We start from the raw sequence: 8,368 nt of genomic DNA on the forward strand, positions 1-8,368 counted from the left end.
ATAAAAAGCCTTTTGACCCTGTTATAGTCAAAACAAATATTGTTGTTATTTGACTTCGTTACATATTTATCCTATAAAATGGAAAGATCTAGCTATATATATCATACTCCCTTCGGTACTAATTAATGTGATTTGGTTAATTGGTACTGAGGCCTAAGGTTAAGAAGTAACTTCTTTTAAAAAAAAAAAAAATGTACTCTAAAATGACAATTTATGTACTCCCTCTGTTTCAATTTATGTGAACTTATTTCTTTTTTAGTTCGTGCCAAAATAAATGACCTCTTTCCTAATTTGAAAACAAATTCACTTTATAAATGATTTACAGTCACACAAATGTTCAAGCTTATTTTGAACCACAAGTTTCAAAAGTTTTCCCTCTTTCTTAAATATCGTGTCCAGTCAAATAGATTCACATAAATTGAAACAAATGAGTATATAACTATTAATCATCTCATTAAAGATAAAATAAAAAGTTTTATTATTTTTAAATAATAGAGACGTACGTTCTTTTTTAACACACTTGGAAGGAAAAAAAAAAGTTTCACATAAGTTGAGACATATAAAGTAATAAATGATCTTTACTGAAATTGTTTTTCTCTTTTATTTTATTTTTTGCAAATTTGAGCAGTAGCTATTTTCTTTTTCTTACTTATTCACTTAAAATTCGAAATCCGAGTTAGTTCATGAAAAGGTGAACAGATGTCAAAAAACCTTACATTACCAAAAATCCGTTTTGTGTGATTAACCTAGAGAATAATTGCTGTACAACTTCCATAAACTTAAGTAGTTGGTGAACCAATTTATTTTTAATTGTAAAAAATAAAATATTTAATGAGAAAAAGATATAGTGACATTTTGCTTAACGATAATTGGACGTAGAAAGGAATAAACAAATTATTCCATAGGCTGCTAAGACGTAACAGAATATTTGGAACTCCAACGTAGTAGTCCCTCATTTCAAGCAGACAATAATAATTTCAGGAATAAATTCATTGAACCCCGTGAAATTACTGGAAGAAAAAAACCCATGAAATTTAATTCTTTTAATTGGGATTCATCCTTGTAACTGTCATCCATAGGGTGTTGAAAAATTATTTGAGTGGTATTATCCTAGAACATGCACTAGTTATCTTTTTCTTAGATATGTCCTAAATAGTGGAGACACTTCTACGATCGTAAAATATATATTCCAGATATAATATATATTCTATCCATTAAATATGAGAGAACAAGTTAATATTCTTGAAAGGGCTTGATAATTACTTTGGTTGCAAAATACTAAATATCTTAAATACTATTTAGAAAAGGCTAATACCTTTAAATCGAGTAATATAAAATATAAATTTGTCAAATAGAAGGATTGGGAGGCAAGTAGATGAGGCATACATGAATGGCTACTTGAAGAAAATTCAATCTACCAACGATTGAGGAGTTTTCTAATTATACCTAATCTATATTCTATATAGACATATAGCGGTGCAAAATTTTGACCTTTCCACCCAAGTCCAAATCACGTGGCTAGGATCAAGTTGCCTAGCTACATTAATTTTCCATATATGCTTAAATTGAAATCAATGTTATTATATATAGTGGGGATAAAGGTGGAATTTATACATAATAAATAATAGGGCTTTTTCAAAAAATAAATTGGAAACGGAAAGAAGTGTTATAAAATAAAGAATATAAGATAAATACACCAGAGAGAAGTATATAGAGAGAAACTAATTATGTATATAAATTCTTCAAATGGCCACTATTTATAAGAGAAATATATGCTTGATGGCCAAGCCATTTAAGGAAACTTGGTGGCCACGTTACTTGGTCTCCAAGTTCCTTGTTGGCCAAGACCTTGTGGACATCCACCAATAAATGTTTACAACACTCCCCCTTGGATGTCCATTTAATAGATGATGTGCCTCGTTAAAACCTTATTAGGAAAAACTCTGTGGGGAAAAAGTCCTAATGAAGGAAAAAAAGTACACATATCTAGTAATACGCTTTGAGAGCTGTCTTATTAAAAACCTTACCAAGAAAACCCAATGGGACAAAACTTGGTTAAGGAAAAAAGAGTACAGCGCGTATTTCACTCCCCCTAACAAAGATCAAGATTCAGATGTCGGAGTCTTCGCATTCCAATCTTGAATATCATCTTCTCAAGAGTTGAAGTTGGCAAAGATTTGGTGAACAAATCTGCACGATTGTCACTTGAACGGATTTGTTGCACATCAATATCACCATTCTTCTGGAGATCATGTGTGAAAAATAACTTTGGTGAAATGTGCTTCGTTCTATCTCCTTTTATGAAACCTCCTTTTAATTGAACTATGCATGCAGCATTATCTTCATATAATATTGTGGGTATTTTTGTGTCACACTTCAAGCCACATCTTTCTCTGATGAAATGTATCACTGATCTCAACCACACACATTCTCTACTTGCTTCATGAATAGCGATTATCTCAGCATGATTTGAAGAAGTAGCAACAATGGACTGCTTTGTCGATCTCCATGATATAGCAGTACCTCCGCATGTAAACAGATAGCCTGTTTGAGATCGAGTTTTATGTGGATCAGATAAATAACATGCATCTGCATAACCAACAAGATCTGTACTACCTTTGTTAGTATAAAACAAACCCATATCGCTAGTTCCCTTCAGATATCGCAATATATGCTTAACTCCGTTCCAATGTCTTCGTGTAGGAGAAGAGCTATATCTTGCTAGCAAATTAACAGAGAACGTTATGTCAGGTCTTGTAGCGTGAGCAAGATACATAAATGCACCAATTGCACTAAGATATGGTACTTCAGGACCAAGAAGCTCTTCATTTTCTTCTTGAGGTCGGAACGGATTTTTACTCACTTCAAGTGAGCGAACAACCATTGGAGTACTTAAAGGATGCGTATTGTCCATGTAAAACCGTTTTAAAACTTTTTCGGTATAGATAGATTGATGGATAAAGATCCTGTTTGCTCAATGTTCAATATGCAGACCAAGACAAAGCTTTGTCTTTTCAAGATCTTCATTTCAAATTCTTTCTTTATATATTCGATTGCCTTTTGGAGCTCTTCTGGAGTTCCAATGAGATTTATGTCATCGGCATAAACAAAAAGTATAACAAACTCTGATTTTGTTTTTTTAATAAACACACATGAACAAATGACATAATTTATATAACCTTCATTTACCAAATACTCACTGAGGCGATTGTACCACATGTGCCCTGGTTGTTTTAGAGCATATAATGATCTTTGTATTCTGATTGAATACATTTTCCGAGACTTTGAACTAATTGCTTCAGGCATTTTAAGTTCTTCAGGAATTTTCATATAAATTTCATCAAGTAAGCCACATAGGCTGTGACAGCATCCATCAGTATAAATAATGTGACATCTTCTGTTGTTTGGACTCCTGGCCCAATAAACATTACGTTTACCAAGATGCATCATTTTACTTGGTAATTATTCTACGTCAACATGCTTTAAGAGACGTAGAAATCAAATCCTCACAACCTTATATAATATTGCGCGCTATATTGTATCAAAATATTGTCGACAAGATATCATGTTGTATCGGTTCGCAATTCGACATAACTTACTGAGATCTCATCACTTCATTATTTTCAGGTACCTGAACCTCTCATAAGGTTTGTGAAGTGTTATGTCGTAGCTCTTCAAGAGCACATTGCCTCCTTATTATGATCATTTGCTCCTCCCTTTTTCAAGGATTATTATATTTGGAACTGATTGGTCTACCATGCTCCATGCACGCTGTAGACTTTGTCCTTCAGGAACATTAAGAGCATTTTGCAGATGAAATATGAAATAGTTGGATCAGCAAATGCTTGACTTGAATTATCTGAGGATCATACTGATGATAATTCACAACATATTTCTTAGCTGCTTATTCTCTCCCCCTTTTTTTAGAAAAACTAACACATATTCCCATTTTCTTTGGGAAATCCATCTACGTGCATTTATAGTATATCCATTAATCATATAACACACATCAAAAGCTACAAGATGGAAATATTTTGTTCCTGACCTAGAACCAATTATAAGGGGAGAATTTCGCATAATTTATTGGTCTGAAGAATACAAGTGTCATTGTATGCAATATATTATATCTCAGACCAACATCCGAAGCTTTGTTCTCATAAGCAATGGTTTAGCTATATAATAGAGGCATCCAACGCTAAACCGGCTTAGATATAAAGCAGCATTATCAAGATGATTGTCTTGATTACATATTCTAAAAATTGTGCTTCCAACTCAATTATTTTGAGCAAGCAACTTTGTAAATGTCAAACTGTCAGTTGACAATAAACATACATGTCACCGTCTCATAGATGCATTTATTTAAGACATCACATTGCAGGTGAATGGGCCCACATTCACCTTTTATATTTTCCAGAATTTCGGAGATTCAGTCCCAACATTAGCTGGTGTAATCAACTTATCATGAGAACAAACAACACAGAAAAATTCTTGAAGAATCTTCTAGTTCTTCAATATGTTTTTAATACTCAATTCGCACATCAAATTTAAATCAGGACGATCAAAATGGTCTTGTCAACTGATAAAATTATCTGTACCCGTAAACTTTAAGTTTACCATGACGAGTGCTATTTATTTTAATAAATTTCTGGTTTACTATTGCATGAAATTATATATCAATAAACTTCTGGTTTATCGTGGTATGTGATCTCATCATGCTCGGGTAACATTTCACATGTGTATTTCTTACCCGTAGTAACTTGAAGATATTTAATATTCCGATCATTTGTAGTCTCAATATGATAACCATTTTTATTGCTAGTAAACTTCAGGTCTACTACAGTGTTCCGATCGTACCAATTACGATCTATGATGAATGGTATTATCATATATAACATCTTTAAGAGACTTCAATTTATTTATCATAGTCAGATATTATTTAGACACTGCTAGTGTCATGATACTTGTAAATAAATAATTAGCTCTTCTAGAGCCCTTGATCATTAGTTTTCACTATCAATTTTTTAGATACTTCTGGTATCACAAAAGAAAATTTGGTTAGACACTACTGGTGTCATGAAATAAACATTGAATTCTAAACTTCAATATTTCAAACATCTCCTTCAGGGAGATTCATCATTAACTGAATATTTTGTATCTAAACGTCAACCACATAATAATGGCGTCCTTCGTAAAGAGATACATTAATTGTTATTTCCTTCAAGGAAATCAATAACAACTAACCATAATGTATCAATGTGGTTACAGTAGAAACATTCTATTTTGCTTTCTTTTTTCTTAAAAAAATACTTTGATAAAATTATTAAAGATGTTTCTGCGTACGACAGGTACGTGTTGTTATGTCTTAATTTCATGCCACAAAAATAACATGTATATTCCTTGTATTTTATCTCTCCAGGAGACAGGTTGTGGTATTTCTTCATTCACTTCGGGAAATAAAACCTGATTATTCAAATGTGCTTGCAATACGACGTTCATCAATAACTCGTTATTTTGCTCAAGCACAAGAAGACATTGCTGAGAATATTTCTCAGATATTTTACCAGTTCTTTCTACTTCAGGAGTGAAGTTTAAAGTTTTACTACTTCGGGAGTAAAGTTTAAAGGTTTACTACTTCGAGAGTAAATTTTAAGGTCTTACTACTTCTGGAGTAAAATTCAAAGTTTTACTATTTCAGGAGTAAATTTTCAGAATATTTATTAATTCGGGATTAAATTTCATAATTCTACTACTTCGGGAGTAGATTTCAGATTTGTACTACTTCGGGAGTAGATTTCAGAGTTGTACTACTTCGAGAATAGAATTCAAAGCCTTACTACCTCTGGAGTAGAATTCAGAGTCTTACTACTTCTGGAAGAAAATTCAGAGTTTTACTACTTCGGGAGTAGAGTTCAAAGTTCTACTACTTCAGGAGTAGAGTTTCTGAGTTTACTACTTCGGGAATCAAACATAGAATATTCAGAATATTTCTTTTCAATTATTCTACCTCTTCTAGAGATGAGTCGCAATAACTATACAACCAAACACATGTCCGCATTTAGAAGCTTACCACATATTGTCACATTCACTTCAGGGAATGGATCTGTATTTGTAACATTTATATAAAAAAAGTTCTCATTCTTCAAGAATGAAATATAATCATCCGGACTTGGCTTAACCATATCAAATATCAAATCATGATAGCTTAGAACCTCTTTAAGATATTGCTACTTCAGAAGCATATCGAGGCATACATATAATGTGGAGAATTTTTCTCTAACACATCTTCAATCATAAACACAATAAGCCCGTAAAAATATTCCCACTTCTGGTGGTTAACAAGTTTAATTACGCTGAAATAGTGGAATATAATATTATATTACGGACATGATTTCCAAAGCGTAAAAGAAACTTGAAAGTTAATCAAAAGCAAATAAAGATGGCGTATGTATGCAGGCGATGTACCCCTTACACGGGATATCTTTGTCCTCCATCTGTGTTGCTATGTCAAGATGCAATTCTATTTTACAAAAGTGTTTCCCTTTTCAAAGCTTAGAAACGGTCGGTCACTTTAGAACTAAGATAGTAATTAATAAAACAAATCATACCTGTAGGTTTAGAGATAAAAGAAGTCCGACAGCCTGCAGCTTCATGGCTGGTAAAATATATACACACACCTTAAAGAAATGGGCCAAAAATTCACGAAAGTACCTCTGGAACGAGGTTCGACGGCTTTACAATAATATCCAGTTTCTCAATTGGTTAGAGACTCATGCTGATAACGTGTTATAAAATAAAGAATATAAGATAAATACACCAGAGAGAAGTATATAGGGAGAAACTAATTATGTATATAAATTCTTCAAATGGCCACTATTTATAAGAGAAATATATGCTTGATGGCCAAGCCATTTAAAGAAACTTGGTGGCCACGTTACTTGGTCTCCAAGTTCCTTGTTGGCCAAGACCTTGTGGACATCCACCAATAAATGTTTACAACAAGAAGTTTCTTGTAGTCATTAGTCCCTACTCATCTTATATTTTCTCCTTCCAAAATTACCCTTCCCATGCGAGTAAAATCCACACAAATAAGTGCTGGTAAAATGAAAACCGCTAGCATTAAAGAGTGGCAAAATACATCAAAACACCCCTAAACTATACCCAAAATGTCGATATCAAACGTAAACTATACAGACGACCCATTACACACCTAATATATGAAAAAGTGGAACTAATAACACCCCCTGAGCTGATGTGGCATAAAATGTAAAAATAATTAAAAAATAGGCGCGTTTCGATTAAAATTAATTCATTTTTTCTTTTCTTTTTTAATTGCAAAATTAATATTTTTGTAATCCCACCCTCATTCTTCTTTCATTTTTGTAATCTCACTTCCACCCCAATTTCTTCTTCATTTTTCCGCCATTGATGGAGCTCCATCCGCCACAAATTATCTCGCCACCACATCTCACCGGAAAACACCATATCCACCACCACCACCGCCATCAATTTCACCCATTTCTTTTCCTTTCTTGAAAAAAACATCAAAATACTACAAGAAAAAAGTTCAGATTTTGGAGCCATTAAAAGTTGAAATTTTGTAGCCATGAAACCTAGGTTACTACTAAATCTCTGCAAACTCTATTGGATTGTGGATTTTTTTTTAATAATGAAATTAGCAGGGGGAGAAAGGGCGGGGGAAAGGTAGCAGTGGGGGTGGGGATGAGATTAAAAAAATATGAATTTGGAGGATGGAATGAAGAAGAAATGGAGTGAAATGGGAATGATGAAGAAATGGGTGAAAGTGGGTTGGTACTTCTACTGCTGATGTAATAGCAGCAGTAGTAGTAAAATTATTAATACTCCCTCTGTTCAAATTCATTTGTCCATAATTATTGGAGGATTGGTTGTGGTGAAATTGGCGGCGGATTGTTGGTGGTGAAATTGATGGCGATGGTGGTAGCGCATTGGTGGTTCCAGTGAAATGAGGTGGTGGTGATGAAGAAGATATAATTATTGGAGGATTTTAATGGTTAATTAGGGATTAATTAGTGTAAATATAATTAATAAAAAAATTAAATGAATAAAGAAAAGGAAATAAATATAAAGTTAAAATTTAGGAAATTTCTAAGGTGGCGCTAACGTGGTGCTGGTGCGGCGCTGATGTGGCAAGAGAGTGGGTTACACTTCCCATTGTGCATGTCACGACCCGTCTAGGGGCCGTGACGAGTACCCGATACTTGTACCGAGCACCCCTTGTCTATCGTTTTACCTTTACCTCTTAGTAAGCCATGTAAACAGAGCCATTTTTTTTTTGAACATTAACATTAGCGGCGTCATTCTGAACATAGACTAATAAACTTCGTTATCA

Source organism: Lycium barbarum, chromosome 5, assembly GCF_019175385.1.
Source record: "Lycium barbarum isolate Lr01 chromosome 5, ASM1917538v2, whole genome shotgun sequence".
In the NCBI taxonomy this organism is placed as follows: domain Eukaryota; kingdom Viridiplantae; phylum Streptophyta; class Magnoliopsida; order Solanales; family Solanaceae; genus Lycium; species Lycium barbarum.